The sequence below is a fragment of the Athene cunicularia genome, assembly GCF_003259725.1.
Source record: "Athene cunicularia isolate RWA chromosome 3 unlocalized genomic scaffold, athCun1 chr3_part1, whole genome shotgun sequence".
NCBI lineage: Eukaryota > Metazoa > Chordata > Aves > Strigiformes > Strigidae > Athene > Athene cunicularia.
The window spans coordinates 120891271-120906426 of NW_020799097.1; the positions used below are offsets into that span (position 1 = coordinate 120891271).

General features: G+C 39.1%; 1 protein-coding gene across 2 annotated transcripts in view; it reads right to left on the reverse strand.

The window, feature by feature from the left end:
* The window catches only part of KIF16B (kinesin family member 16B), a 142570-nt gene extending 127422 nt beyond the window's left edge, over positions 1 to 15148 (reverse strand). For both annotated transcript variants that reach the window (XM_026845688.1, XM_026845687.1), the window contains exon 1: positions 15121 to 15148. The gene's annotated coding sequence lies outside the window, so the exon portion shown is untranslated. The remainder of the gene's footprint in view (positions 1 to 15120) is intronic.
* Positions 15149 to 15156: the final 8 nt, after the last annotated feature.

Here is a 15156-nt window from a genome sequence, read left to right on the forward strand (position 1 = left end):
ATCACCACCCTAGTAGCAGCAATTCCCATTTACCCATATAGGCTATATGGGTAACATAACAAGAGACTTAATATTTAAACAAAAAAAAAAAAAAAATCAGTATTTTTAAATTCTCTTAGAAATGAGGTACCCAACGTATTTTTTGAGCTGAAATGCATCATGGCAGTGCAGGAGAAAGGCTCTGCTACCGAGGGAGTGTTACACAGGTTTGTTGCTTCCCAGAGCACTATGATTCCAGAAAGAAAAGAAAGTCCAGTTCTGCAGCAGCATTTTCATGCACCTGCATCTATCTCACATCAGCTGGTTTTGACTGTTTCCAAAACTATAATAAAAAAACATTAGCTTAGTGTCTAAAACCAGCATGTATCAACCTGCTTGCTAGAGATAGGATTTCATTATAGTTAGTCATAACAGTAATACAAGCTGCTCTTGAATGACAGCCTTGAGCATAGCATCTCCTGTGTTATTAAGAGCATGCACGTGAAAAAGCCAGAAGACTGTTATACACACCACAGAAAACCTCACTCCCCAAATGCTAACAGACATGCCTGTTCCAAAACCATCTGCTAAGTCACCTGACAAACTGGTGTGCCAACTAGTGCAAAGGAAAGCAGAGGGCTTTGAAGCAATAAACTGCTGCTTCAAAATACTGCATGGTATTGCAGCAATTACTGGACATCCCCTTGCACCAACCCAAAATGAAAAAAGAGAAACTTCTTCCTAGTAACAGGAGACCCAAGTCCATGTTCTTCAGCTGACTCTGCAGCTACCCTCTATTCACATTAAGTTTTCCAGTAGAAATTCTAAAGAAAAGCAAACCCATTTTAAAATCTACATTAATGATTAAAGATTAGACAAATAAAAGTGCCTATTTAAATATCAATACATTGTTATTTTCTAATATAATAACATATATAACTGTAATAATTACAGAATTATACAACCAAATTTAGGTCTACCACAGAAAAACACCAGACGCATGCCTTGAGAGATGCCTCTTAGTCATTTCCATGTCATCCTTAGTACCTTTTACTAGGTCTCCTCTAAAGAGACTGAAATACTAAAATACAGCTATGAGTAATAAACAGGGAAAGTTTCCAATGGTATTTTTTAGTAGGAAATAGATTTTGGCATCACAGCAATGTAGCCTGTGGATGACTACCATTCATCCTGCTTCCTCAGCTTTCTCTTACCTGTCTGTGACTACTTGCTCAGCAAAGGTGTAGTAAGTGATGTGGCACAATTAAATGGTCTATCTTACTATGAAAATTTATTTTAAATATAATTTGTAATCTGCTTCCTTTAGGAAGTTTGGAAGGTCTTGATAGGAAGAAGTTTGGGCCAGAGTTATTGCTTCTTTTTGTCTGGATTTCTTCATGCTTGATGTATACGAGGGGAAACAATAAAAGATGTTGGTGATTTATTTCCCAGACCTAGCCAGATCTCCATATTACAAAACCTACAACTACTCAGTAGCGGAAGACTGATACAAAATGTTTAAAGTCTATCACCCATATATGAACTACACAAAATTCTTAAAAGTCTACAGTCGTTAATTTTTTGTGATAACACTCATAATAATATTACTACACATTACTAAAGAATGAGGATTTCAAAGTAAAAAATAAAAAGCCCTTGTAAAGCACTAATCAATAAAAAATTTCCTAAGTAGAATTTTGGGGTTTTGTAGGGGAAGGGATAGGACAACCTGAAACAGGATTACTGTGATCAGAATCAATCAGCCAACCTGAGAGAAGTGAAAAGAACTAACAGGAATCAAATGCTAAAGCTTCATTTTAACATGAGACAGCCAAGTATAATTTATTGTACAAATAAAGAGTTTGAAAGGATCCTATAAAAAACAACTGCTTGCATGATGAGTTATTTCTAGGTACTCATTTAATCCTGTTCACCAGGGGCTGAACCCCTTTCAAAAAAGTTCTGATTGCAAGTTCCATCTTAATTAAAGGCTGAGGCTGCAAACAGCTGTACTGCAATGTTGGGTACCCTTGGGCAAAACATCAGGGCCAGGAAAACCCTAGAGCAGCCAGCTGCTCCTCCAGCATCCATAGGAACCACTAACCCTACCCATGTCCAGAGACATGCCCCACTAACTGAACACTCTGCCCCCACAAATTCCATCCCCCTCATCCTAAAGCAACATAAAGGGGCTGGCTACCAAAACTTCTTCACAATTAATGCTTTGATGATTTAAGAAAGCTTGCTTTCCCCCCAAGTGCAATCTGCTCATACAACACTGTTTGGGACCAGCCTCCAGGCTGTCCTGGCTGCTGTTTCATATACCACGTGGAGTTCCAGTATCACAAGGGAAGGAAAGTTGTAACCCGTGATCCGGTGGCCCCAACTACAAAGTGATCAAGCAGGCAAGTTTCTTGGCACAGATACCAGGAAATACATCAGCCCAGTGCTGTTATTAACCCTCCACTATTGCTAAATTCAGCTAGACATCTAGCAATTACTTGCAAGGAGTAGAAGAAAAAGAAAAAGAATCAGAAAAACTACTTCAAATACTGGCACTTCAGTATAAACAATATCAATATTAGTACCAAGATACACTTAAAAGAACTAGCATACTTGTAATGTGGTAACTTGATAAAAGGCTCTCTTGGGCAAAGCTTTAACAAATTTCTCTCCATCACATGGGGCATGTGGGTTAGGAAGAACTGCCCCAAACTGAAGATGATTCAGCAGCTATATCAAAACACAGCAACTCCATGAAAGAAGCTCCAACATAGGTATTTCCATGTTAAGTTTTTTTTCTTTCCTTCCCTTATACTCCCTGCTTATTTTCAGGGCAAAGACCAGAGTAGTTTTTGCACCTCCATGGACATCTAGTCAAGATCATATCACAGGCAGCCAAATGTTAGCACTATCTCCACATTTCCAGGCACCCTTCAATGACCCCTCTTCATTATGTCACTCAGTCCACCAGAAGAATTTCCAAAGATCCTCCCACAGAGAGAAGGGAGAAGAGCATGGAAAAGCACTGTTATGTCAAATACAAATCAACAAGGGTTGCTTTAGAAAAATCACTATTACAGACATGCAAAATGTGTTCGATCTTCCAAGTTCATCTTTTAAGTTCCTTCAAGTCCTTCAATGGAAGGTTCAGTTATTTAAACAGTGCCTTTTTATTAATCCATTCTGTATTATTCAGACACTAGAGCATTTATCACAGCTTATCCCATTAGAAAATCATTATATTATGTTTTCAATCACATTGATACTATAAGAATCAGTTGTAATCACCGTAACAACTGTCAGACATGACTCAAGAGAAGAGAACAGAAAGAATGAGATGCACTTCATCTGGGGGTTGGGATGCGAACAAACAAAAAGGACAGGACAGAAAGTACAAACCGTTTTCCCAGTGTTTCAAAAGACCACTTCAGCAAACCTCCGAGGCTGCACAGACAAGGACACAAGGCACTATCTGAACTGCCTGCGGAGCACCTCTGTGTCAAAATAGAAAGATGGTCTGGAAAATACACTGCTGAAAATTCACTTAACTGTGGACATCTAATGGAACATCTATTGGAAAAGGTTTATACTGAAGAGCAAATGTGTGATTTCGCTTTTCATCTACTCAAAAACACAGTCTGAGCACTTGCAAAAACGACTCAACTATGATCAATGGCTTTTCTTTTCAGCAAAGTGCCTGCTACTTCTTATGCTCACATTTTAGGCACAATGTTACGGATGTCCAGTTTTATCACTCTGCTTGTTCACTACCCAGGTGTTTCTGGGGTCAAGAAGCGAAAGCATGAGGGCTGCTTAATGACCAGGAGAATTCAAGGTAGATTTGACTGAAAAACAAGCACAAAGAGTCACAGAAAGAACCTGGCACAAGATATTTTTTGTTACTTTCTGTAACCACAAGAAAAGTAAAGTTTGTGCAGCCTAAAATTTCACACAATTTCTCTTTCCTATCCAGACGTTTTTGTTTGGTTTTGGGTTTTTTTAACTTCAATGCTTACTGAATCATTTTGTAGAAAATACATTTTTTTAAAATGTGATTTCATATCTGGGTGCAGTTAAAAACACAAATCTGGTGATCTGCATATAAAACATCTTTATTACCCTTTGGGCTAAAGTGATTATTTTCCATAAACATCAATAACAAATAGTTTTAATATATTGTTGACTGAGACGTAAATCAGAACAATTCAAACAATCTGATATCATGGGTTTCTGGAAATTCTGATTCTGGGAATCCACTGTGGCTTGAGTCATTGGTACTACATGACTGCACTGTATAAAAAATGCAGTTGTCTCCATAGCAGGGCAATATCCTGAGCTCAAAGGGACCCCATGCTCTTGACTGATAAGACTAAAAGACCATAATTAAATGGCTGAAGCCATGTTTACACTAATATAGCCTAAAAATTAACAACTACACATTGCAGTCGTACTGCCTGATGTACAACCAGATGTCCTTCAGACTCAAGTTTGAGTGGAGGAGGTTCATAGGTGAATCCTTTGATAGCTGGTAAGGGCTGCATCCTCCCCCTCGTTCAGGAGGGCTCTACAGACTCTTTCTTCTACAGCTGCCCATTTCCTCCAAACAACACATCTTCATTATCTTTGAGACCCCTACCAAGCTGTCAAGTCTGGCTAATATTGGCCAGCAGATTCCAAAGCTGCTAGATGAGACCAGACTGGCTGACAGACGGGCTGTGCCATCTCTCTCAAGTTTCACCTCAGGAAGCCAGACAAGAAAACAGAAAAAAATCCAGGGGACTGAAGTCAAAATAAACAGCTTTCTGTGGATACAATTGCAATTTCTTTCTCAGTAACAGAAAGAAATTGTGCACATAGTTGGTACTTTAAAAGAGGGGGTTGTTGTAAAGCACATTTTGTGGGGGCATAAGGTTTTCTGTAATCAATATAATCTTAATAATTTGCTAGTACAGAGTTATAACAATACCCACATCCCCTTTTGTGATACAGGTTTTATAAAAAGCATTGGCAAACTTTGCAAACAGTTAAATGGGAGAGTTCTGCTACTCCCAGAACTTTCTACACAGTGCAGCTGAAACCTGAATAATAAACCCAGGGACAGAGAACACAGAAACAGGGGAAATCTTGTACATCTCATGAAACAGAAATATTCCCCACGTTTATATACTAGTACACACATACCAGTTCCTGTATGAAGGACAACCTAGATTAAATGCCTTCAGCCATAAGAACAAATTTTACCAACAATACTGAAAGGTGGTAGTTTAATCTACAGCAGTAAGGCTCTCCTAGAAAATGAACATACAGGCGTCCTTGTGCTGTCTTCTGTCAAATGACAACTAGCTTTTTTGGGGAAACATGCACGCTTGTGGTAACATACCTACTGGTCACTGCATTAAATCATGTACCCGACCTCCTTTTTAGATTTTTATTTTTAATAATATTATAGATAGACTTTACCACCCAACAACTCAGATGAGGTCTGGTGGGTAGCCTCAAAAGTAAATTTTGAAGTCCTCATTAACAGCTAATTTAAAAAATTTAAAAGTTACTGTATCCACACATGCCATGGTCAGTGATCACATATTAACCTGAATAATATTTAATCTTTAATTAGCAGATACTCTGCTACAGCAACTCTTCTGCTTTGCCTGCATAGACGGACTGTCAGACCAGGCTCAGCCATGGTTTCACCAGTAGGACCTAGTTCTGCATAGTTAAGTTTTAAGATATCCACATGTGAACACCCTCTTACACATTTCTGATGTCAGCCTTTAAGGAAGTGTAGCAAATGCCATCTTTGGCAGAAGCAACATAAAATATACACTGAGACACAAACGTTGATTTGAATGACATCCTGGAATTTCACTGTAACTGTTATGACACTGTGAAGTTTCTCTAGGAATCCTGAATTTTAGTCCACATAGTATTCTGCTTTTAATATACTGTTTCTTCCCATTGTTCTTTTACTCCTGCTATTCCAAGTCATAAAGACAGTATTGGCTTAAACTCTTGTGTACAGCAAAGAGATTCAAAGAAATAACTTCTTTTCTTTTTTTCACTGCAGTGCCCTCAAATTAGAAATTCGGGGGAAAAAAAGATTGCCTGACCTCACAGATTTGTTAGTCCCTCGAGTAATCCATAAGGCTATTGTTCTGTTTTTCTTTTCCTCTACTGAGACACATAAAAGCAATGTGAACTGAACAGCAAATTATTCCAGTTATCTAAGTACAAATATCTTTCAAATGTATAAGCATACAGAAAAAATGATGGGTGTCCTCCAGGTTTCTGAGTCTCATTATTGCTTTGTATTTACCACACAAACTTTTTGGAGAAGAGTCTTCATAAAGGCAGTATTTGAAGTGTCTGAGTATTCAGCAATAAGAACTTCTGCCCATCAGCAATTAAGATGTCAAGTGCCATCTACGCCCTCTTCCTGTTAGATAACTGAAAAACCCTCTCTCAATAAATAACCCTGGCTTTGTATTCATAGCTACTGCAAAATACAGGACTTTGCTCTTCAACTCAGTCAGCTCTTCTTACCAACAATACCTGCCTTTCAGACACTAACTTCTTAGAGTCTTTAAATCCAAGTTAGGTTAAAACAGAAGGGTGCTAATCCCATTTATTTCAAAACTGGCCTTAATTTCAAATAAACAAAGCCTGAGAAATCGACAAAGTCACCTTTCTCTCTCTTCCTTTCATCAGGAAAGCTAGAGACACATTACCTTTTTCTCTTCTGGTTTGAGGGAGCTCTCAAAAAAATTCAGAATTTGAAAGTATTGTGCATCATTTTAGTGACATAACATGCATAGGCAACATGGCAACGTGTTTGATAAATACTGAAGTAAATGCGGTAGGAAACGTTATTCTAAAACTATGTTTTCAAGGTCAAAATACTTAAGATCATAAAGTTCTGGGGATTAGAAACTGTAAATGGGCTGATTTAATTACATTGCCCCATACATGCCCACGCTGCCCTGCCAGCAGTGGAAGGTCTTTGTTCTTCAATACTAGGGAGGGGGACAGACGAAACAAGGTAGCAATTGTGACAAATCCCACAGGCTTGAAAAACTTTTGAAGCGTTTGCATTGAAGTCCTAAAAAGGACACAAAAAATGAGCACATGTAAACAGAGACTATATGTGGGCTCCCAATCTTTGATGGTTTATGCAAGATTAACTGCCAGTCCCAGGCATTAACTCTTCAGTTAATGGGAACCCAGTATTTGGCTGAAACTCCTTAGAGCTCCTTCTGCAGCAGTTAAACCTGTTCCAGTTTCACTGCTCACCAACACCAGGATAAAATTCTGCACTTGGGACTCTCCCTCCCTGAAAGAAAAGGCAAGATCCTGTTTTAAAGACTGCATACCCTGTTTATTCTTCTTCTGTCTACAAAGCTGTGCAAAAACACTGCAGAGAAGGTCAGAGGTAGAACACCAAGTGCTGGAAATACTTAAAAGTCACCTAGGTTAGTCTCACCTTCCTGTTCAAGCAAGATCATTTCCTGTAATGACTTTCTTCAAAGGAATTAGCTCTACCCAACTGCCTGGGCTTTCAATTCCCCTCAGGAGACTCTTCCACAACCTGCACTATCTCATAAGCAGTATCCAAGGAATTACTGCTAATCTGATCCATTATTAGCTTCATTCCATTACTCCCAAGGTATTATGAAGGAGCCATAACTAAATATTTAATTCCTCTTTTCAACATTTAAGCCCTGTAAATATTTCTAGATTTGCATCTCCTAATCTATTTCGGTGGTCATAACACACAAAGTACACACATAGCTCAATACTTTGAATCGATGATTCCTGTCGTTTTTGTTAATCTTTTTCAACATAATTCAGATAATGAGGTTCCAGAAACAGGACTTTACAAGATATTGACCCAGGGGCTTGCTGGGGGAAGTGCCAACCACAGCTTCAGTATTTGCAGTATATTTGCAAACAAGAACTGCACTGTGACTGTAGCACACTGCTTAATTCAAATTAATTTCTTCTAAGTGAAAAACTTCAAAGATTAACCACAGAAGAAAAGAGCATAGAAAGAAGAGGAAAACAAGCCACTGATGTTCAAAGATCGTGTACTTTAGCACAGGTGAGAAACTCTAGAGAAACAAATCACCAGGGAGTGCTGGCATTGTCTATTGCTTGTACCCCTAAGTTTCAGCTTGCTTCAGTTCTACTGACATCTGCTATTGTGGAAAAGCCTAAGGAAAGTCCAACAAGTTTTTCTAGAATATCCTGACCTGTGGCATCCAAATTCTCAGCCAACTATTATCGTTGGTGCTGGTTTCTCTATTTGGCTTTAACTTCTTATTTTAGCAAAGGCCATACTCTCATTAGCCCCCCCGCCCTTAACACATCTGTTCAATACCACATTTTATCACCCATTAAGAAACACATAGCTAGACCATTTGCAACATAAATTTTTCAGAAGAGTGACTATTCTCCTTTACATCTGCATTGTTCTCCTTAAACTACTGAGTGAAGTAACTTTGGCATTTTTCCCACCACCTCACAGCTGTTGCTTCTTCCATTCCTATATAACCAGGCCTGAACTATCATCTACTACTTATTACCCCTATGCCAAAAAAACCCTTAAAACCCAATTATCTCCCATGTGCTACTATATTGATTATAAGATTTGTCACCTCTTACTTAATCCTGCCACTGACAATCAAGACTTCTGTAAGCCCATTATGCTCTTCTCTATTTTTTTTCTAGTTCTTACAAGTTTGAGTCATCACTCTACTGTGAGCAAGCTGTTGCTTCTATTTCATTTGCTTCAACAGCAAATTCTCCAGCCTTTCCTCAGTTTTTAAATGGCCTGCTTACAGCCTTGTAACACAGCTTACTACAGCCCTTTCTCAAATATATGATCCACGTAGATACCATTTAGAGGAGCCTCATAACACATAGCACCTATGTTTCTTAGCAAACACTGCTAGCTCAATTGCATCTTCATTCCGGAAGTACAGACAGCAATAACAACTACCATAAACTACCATCACTGAGACTTTTATAATCTTTGAGGGCATTTTTCATAATTATGTTTATGTCACGATTTATTGTTGGTATCCATGCTCGAAGAACACGTTCTCACCATGTTTCACAAGCAAAGGCCTTCCTAGCACTGGTCAGATAGCAGCAAAAGCAGGGGCCAACAGCCCCTTCAGAACAGGCACATCTGTGTGTTCTACCCACCTCTCCTTTCCTCTCTCTCTAAGTCCTACTACTTAAACACATGGCCATACAACAATCATTTCATTTCACCTGTAGGGAAACATGTATCAGATTCTACGCTTCTTTCTCACAACTGAACAAGTAATAAATTTTTGTGCTCTCCCATGTCTGGCAGCCTCACTGTGCTGAGCTCCCAAAGCCAAATGAATGAAGCAACGCACTGCCCTCAACCCCACTCAAGAACCTGGCCATACCCACTGGGTATCACTAAGCCATTGCCAACCGTAACTCATCTGTTAAGCACATCTTCAGGCAGGTCAGGTAAAAGGCATGATTATTAAGGAGAGATAATGTGTACACTGTCATGCTGATGCTCAGTCCTCTGGTCATCCCTGTACTAGAGGACCTCTCCCGAGAAGGGGTGCATGACTGTACTGTAGAATAAAACTCTTTGCTCCTTTTGAAGAGGTAAGAGAAATAAAATATAAAATAAAACCATTTCTTAATGTACCTTACAAAACTAAAACCACTTCTCATTTGAGACTTCAAGTTCTCTCCGTATCAACTTTACATGATCCAAGAACTCAGATCAGAGTCCCACACCTTTATGCACTGGTCCAATGCTAGCAACAGAAGTAGCACACAGGTGAAGGTCCTTATATACACATGCATGTATAGCTTACTTCCAGTGAGAGAACTGTATCTACTCTGAACACTTTTCCAAAGGGGAATAACTGCTGGAGGTGATCAAACAGGTTCAAGGTTTTGGACACAAAATATGGCCAGGTGAAAAAGTCATATTCAGAAGAGTCAGTTTATCTTGCCAACTCAGCATCAAAGTAGATTTTTATTGGATTCAGACTCACCCACAGACAAAGGCAGAGGCAAGAGAGAGGGGAACACTCACCCCAGGCACACCACAGCCTCACCTACCCTTACAGATATTTCAACTTCTTATAGCAGAGAACGTGATTATAAATCAAATCACAAGCACCATTATTAAAACGGAAGTTCAAAGAGTTAACATAAGAAACAGCAAACTCAGCTTGCTGATATACGGCTTATCCTCATCAGTACTGTGGTTCAGAAAGTGACAGTATTGCAACACTTGGCCATATTTAAACTCTGAGTTATGCATCTGCTATCAGTCTGGACACCTCTTAAGAGCAACAACCAACAATCAGTGCTCAGAAACAGACGAAGCAAAAATTTCACCAATCACTTCAGAGACAAATATAATATTTAACTATGGGTCTTCTTGCTTGTAACCAGTCCATCTTTTTTCACTCTACCTGTGTTACACTGACGTTATATACATTTTGCCAAACCCCTCTATAAATCCATGAAAATGAGAAATATACAAAGTATATAGGTTACTGTGTGTTTTAGGCACAGCAATTCATCATGAGATACCAATTCAGACCCCTCTTCCCTGCACTGGAAATTCTAAAAAACATATTCTCCATATACATCTTTGGCTCCTCTTCCGAATTCTAAAAAGCATGGACAATTAATTATCACTTTCATGCTCCCAGTCTGCTCCTACCTAAATCACATGGAAATGTTCAGAATGGAAATTAAGATTTCAGCTGTCTCTTCACTGTTTACTTGTTTATCTCTTTTTGCTGGTACAAAAACACTCTAGTCACATGTTCCTTGTAAAATGAAACAGCTTATTTTGTATTTCTATCCTTTGCTTTGCTATATATTTGAGCTGTTGAAAACTCTGCTATTGATACTAAGGCTTGGATTGTGCAAGCAGTTATTTTAAAAGATAATATAACGTTGGTCGTAAATTTCCCAAGGTACTCTGCTGCCAGCTCTGCATGTAGAGGAGTTATTTAGACTTAGAAGCATAACTGAGAGGTGTAATAATGTAAAACCAAGAGGACCAGCCTTATGTCTAATGAATAATCATGCAGAATGTATTTGTGGATTAAAGTATCGACATTGGCATAGCTTTTAATCCAAACAAATCCCAGAGTCACACAAAAACCTTCTCTAAGCAATAAAACACATTTCCTCTGTCTCCCCACTATCAAACATAAAAGCTGTTAAATCTTCATGTGGTAATTGTGAATGACTGTGCAACCACGTAGAGCACTATAGCCACTAACACATTTCTGCCATCCCCATCAGTCACTTCTGTTCGGAGAGCAAATCTAAGTAGCGTGTGCATGCAGGATTAAAAAGTGACCATTCAAAAATTAAATCAAATTGGAACTTCTACTTCATTATATTAGAAACAAGCACAGAGCTGTGAGAAAGTCTACACAGCTCATTTAAATCCAGAGCACTGGATAAACACAGGGGAAAACTTACTGCAGTACAAAGCCACATTCTGATGTCAGCTGCATCTTCTGAAGGTAAGGACAGCATATGACCCTCGTTTAGTTTGTTCCACCAGTTAAATAGTTTATGAAATGCAAGAAACAGATGAAACAGGTTAAAAATCAGAAAAAAACTTGTTTTCCTCTATTACTTCATGAATTCAAAGCCAAATAGAATGGAGCTATCAAGTCTAAGAAATTGAGGGGCACAAGAATTAGTGATAGTATCTGAAAGAATCAAGTTGATATTGCCTTTGTTAAGTATCAAAACTGTTGTTCTTATTTAGCATTGGCTTTACATGGCTTTAACTGACAAAAAAAGCATAAAAGTGGTTTTCCTGAACACTAACTGAATTCTAGTTCTCATGCAAAGAAAACATGACATAAAATAGAAGATTATGCCCTTATTTGTTTTAAAAGACTCTGAGCAGATGAACATAAAGCAGCGTATTTATTTGAACTGTGCAGATGCAGTACATAATACAAAACAGAGCGCCAGAATTAGGTTAGGCTTAACAGGATGCCAAATATCTCACACTATGCAAAAGACAGAGACTAGTAACCAGCAACCCAAAGTCATCTCTTCAGTAAGTGAACAGAAAAGTGCCTTGAAGTTGATTACACTTCTCTATAATCCCATAATTTTTGCCCAGGAAATGGTCATTCTGAGAAATGACAGGATCTTGATAAGAAATTGCATTTTGTGGGACCTGATATAGGATTCTCCAGTCAAGTCCTCCATATTATAAGATAATAAATGAATGCTTCTAAGGACTGTTTCGGAACGTAAACCTTAGAAATAACAGTGACCAAAACCATTAACTTGCCAGAGCAAAATACATCAACCACCCAACCCAACGTCCGTGAAGATTTCTACTTGATGAAGAAAACCTAGTCTTTTGCCAGCTGTCAGGTTTTTAGTAACTTTACATAAAAATTAAAATATAAGCACAGAGTGAAAGGCTGTCACTGCAATTCAGTATTGAATGAGGGAAACCGACTAACTCAACTTGCTAAACTCATGCTCACAACTGGTTCCAAAGCGGTAACTGTAAAGCCATTAGAGATAATTTTTATTATGTTATCCAGAGATATACTCAAAAACCTCTAGTGCAACACAACTTGGGATGTTAACTACTTTAAGAAGAACCGTCAAGGGTGTTGACAACAGCACTGAAATGAAGAAATTCCTTGCAGGCCAAGTTAGAGAACAAGACGAAAATCACAGCAAGAAAAAAAAAATAAAATTAAAGTTTGTCATTTAAGCAATGGAACAGCAAGTAATCCTTAAACAACAACCCCCTCCCTATCACATGATTCATTCCAAGATCCATGTTCATGACTTATTACACAATTAGCAGTACTATGACACCACACAGTGCAACTGCTCCATAATGCAGGAGTCTTACCAATAACCATACATTAACTCTGTCTTCTCTAATTAAAAATGACTCATGAAATAAGCTGCATTATATGATTAAGCTTCGAACAAACCAAAGTAAATTTAGAGGCACACACGAAATTAACTCTACAGTATCACATTCAAGATTTTGAAAGTAAGTGCTGCAGAATGACCACCCGATTGGAAACTTTTTCTGAAGGAGCAGAAAGGCCTTTCCTCTGTAAAACACTGAAGCGACCCACAAAGGGGAAGGGAGCACAGCTGAGAGAAAACACATACAGGGGAAATCAATATCAGCAAAATATGATTACTGCTCCTGTCCTAGGGGACACAATACCTTCACTACTGCAATAGGAAAAGCTATTGGATCCTCTAAAGGCTTAGGATCTCAGTTTTACAATATACAGCACACGAGTCCAGCGCTGACTGAAGCAGAAGAGCACTACCAGTCCCAGGCTGCAGTACTGGGTGCCATGGGAACAGCAACCGTATCTCTGAAAAATCAAAACTTAAAAGCAGCATCCCATGACACTAAATCCAGATTCCTAACAATATTTTATAAACGTCAAGGACAATCCCATAAATAGCAAGGTTTTAACAACTTCAACCAGAAGTCTCTTCACAGTTTGCCTGTTTCCATAGACAGACACTTTCTAGTTTTCAGAAGTTTCTTCACAGCCTGCTCACTACCACCCAGTACGTGGTGTCAAAGATGTTGATCACACCAGGCTTCTGCCTGCTCTGCTCTTAAGTTCTTCCTTTTCCATCATATCATAATTTTCATCATTTTCTAGGTATGCTCTGATCCAGCCCCATCCAAGTTATCCTCCCCTGTGCAACCCAGATGCCAGGTCCAGAGACACTGTCTGAAATATTCTTTTGGCACACTTGTGAACTTCTACTGACACTTCATCAGTTGGTGTTTCCACTGCATATCACAAATACCAGACTTTTTCCCTTCTGCATATGCTTTCCGTTTCCCTTTCTCTTCTGTTTCTTAGCAGACCACAGTTTCAGTCTGCAGAAAAAAAAACCCAACTTGCTACCAAACCACTACAAATAACAAGTCTTAGCAATACTTTAAGGACCTATGCTACTTGTTGCCATAGATGAAAGAGTGAAGTGTATATATATATAATAATTTTTAAAATTTACAAGAACCGTATGTTAAACTCGGGGAAGGGAGGAGGGGAAGCAGGAGACGGTGACGAGATTATCCACCAACCCTTGACCTCTAACCCCTGGGCTCCAAACTGCCTGAACTAATTGAAATCAACCTGCAATATTTTCCTCTTCCAACCTGCATTAACTTTATTTTCATAAGGTTTGTTTTTCCCCCACTGAAAATGACAAGATGTCAAATCTTCAGAGCTTGGCAAATATTTTTCAGTTAGTTAGTTAGTTTATGAAATGCAAGAATCATGTCAAGTGAAAGGAAGGATGGGAGCATGACTGGCTGCCTGCGCTTTGGAAACACCTTCTTTTTTAACTGGCTACATCATTCCAAAACAAGGGAAAAAGGAAGAGTAGTAAAAGCCTGTAGAACATGATCATTTTCTACACATGGTTCTTCAATTATATCAGTAAAAATTAACTCTACCATGCATATTATGCACTAATTTCACAAAGAAAACAGTGTTTATTTCCTTGAAAAATCTCAGGAAGTAGGTAACAAACTCTTGTCAATGTAGTAAAAGGAATCGACTGCCTCTTTTATACTTCATTCTAAAGTAGCCAGCTAATAACTTTTACCATAATGCCTCCTCCACAAAAGCTGATGTTACAAATGAACTAGACAACAATCTTTCTCTTTCAAGTAAGTAGAAGAGGTTACAGTTTCTAGATGAAATAGCCTTCTTTCATAAATATATCAGAAGCCTGGTTGTCCACCCTTGGCAGGCCCTTGCCTCTCAACGCTTTCCTATCATCACCAAAGTAACTTTTCCCTCATTATACAAGGATCAAACAAACCAGTACTTAAGACCGCGACAGAAAACTTTCCAGGAAACACCCCCCACCTTCCAACACAACAGGGGAGCTACTTCCCAGCCTGCCGGGGAAGAGAGGCGTTGCCAGCACTCGCTCCTGCCACGCAGAGCCAAGCGCCGGGAAACCCCTGAAGTCCCAGGCGGAGCTCCCCCTCCACCTCCCCCGCCGTAATGGCTGTCACCGCCTCCACAGGTGGGACACAGAGTTCCACGCACCCCCAGCGAGCGGCAGCGGCTCAGGGGCCGCACTCGCACGGCCACCTTCCTG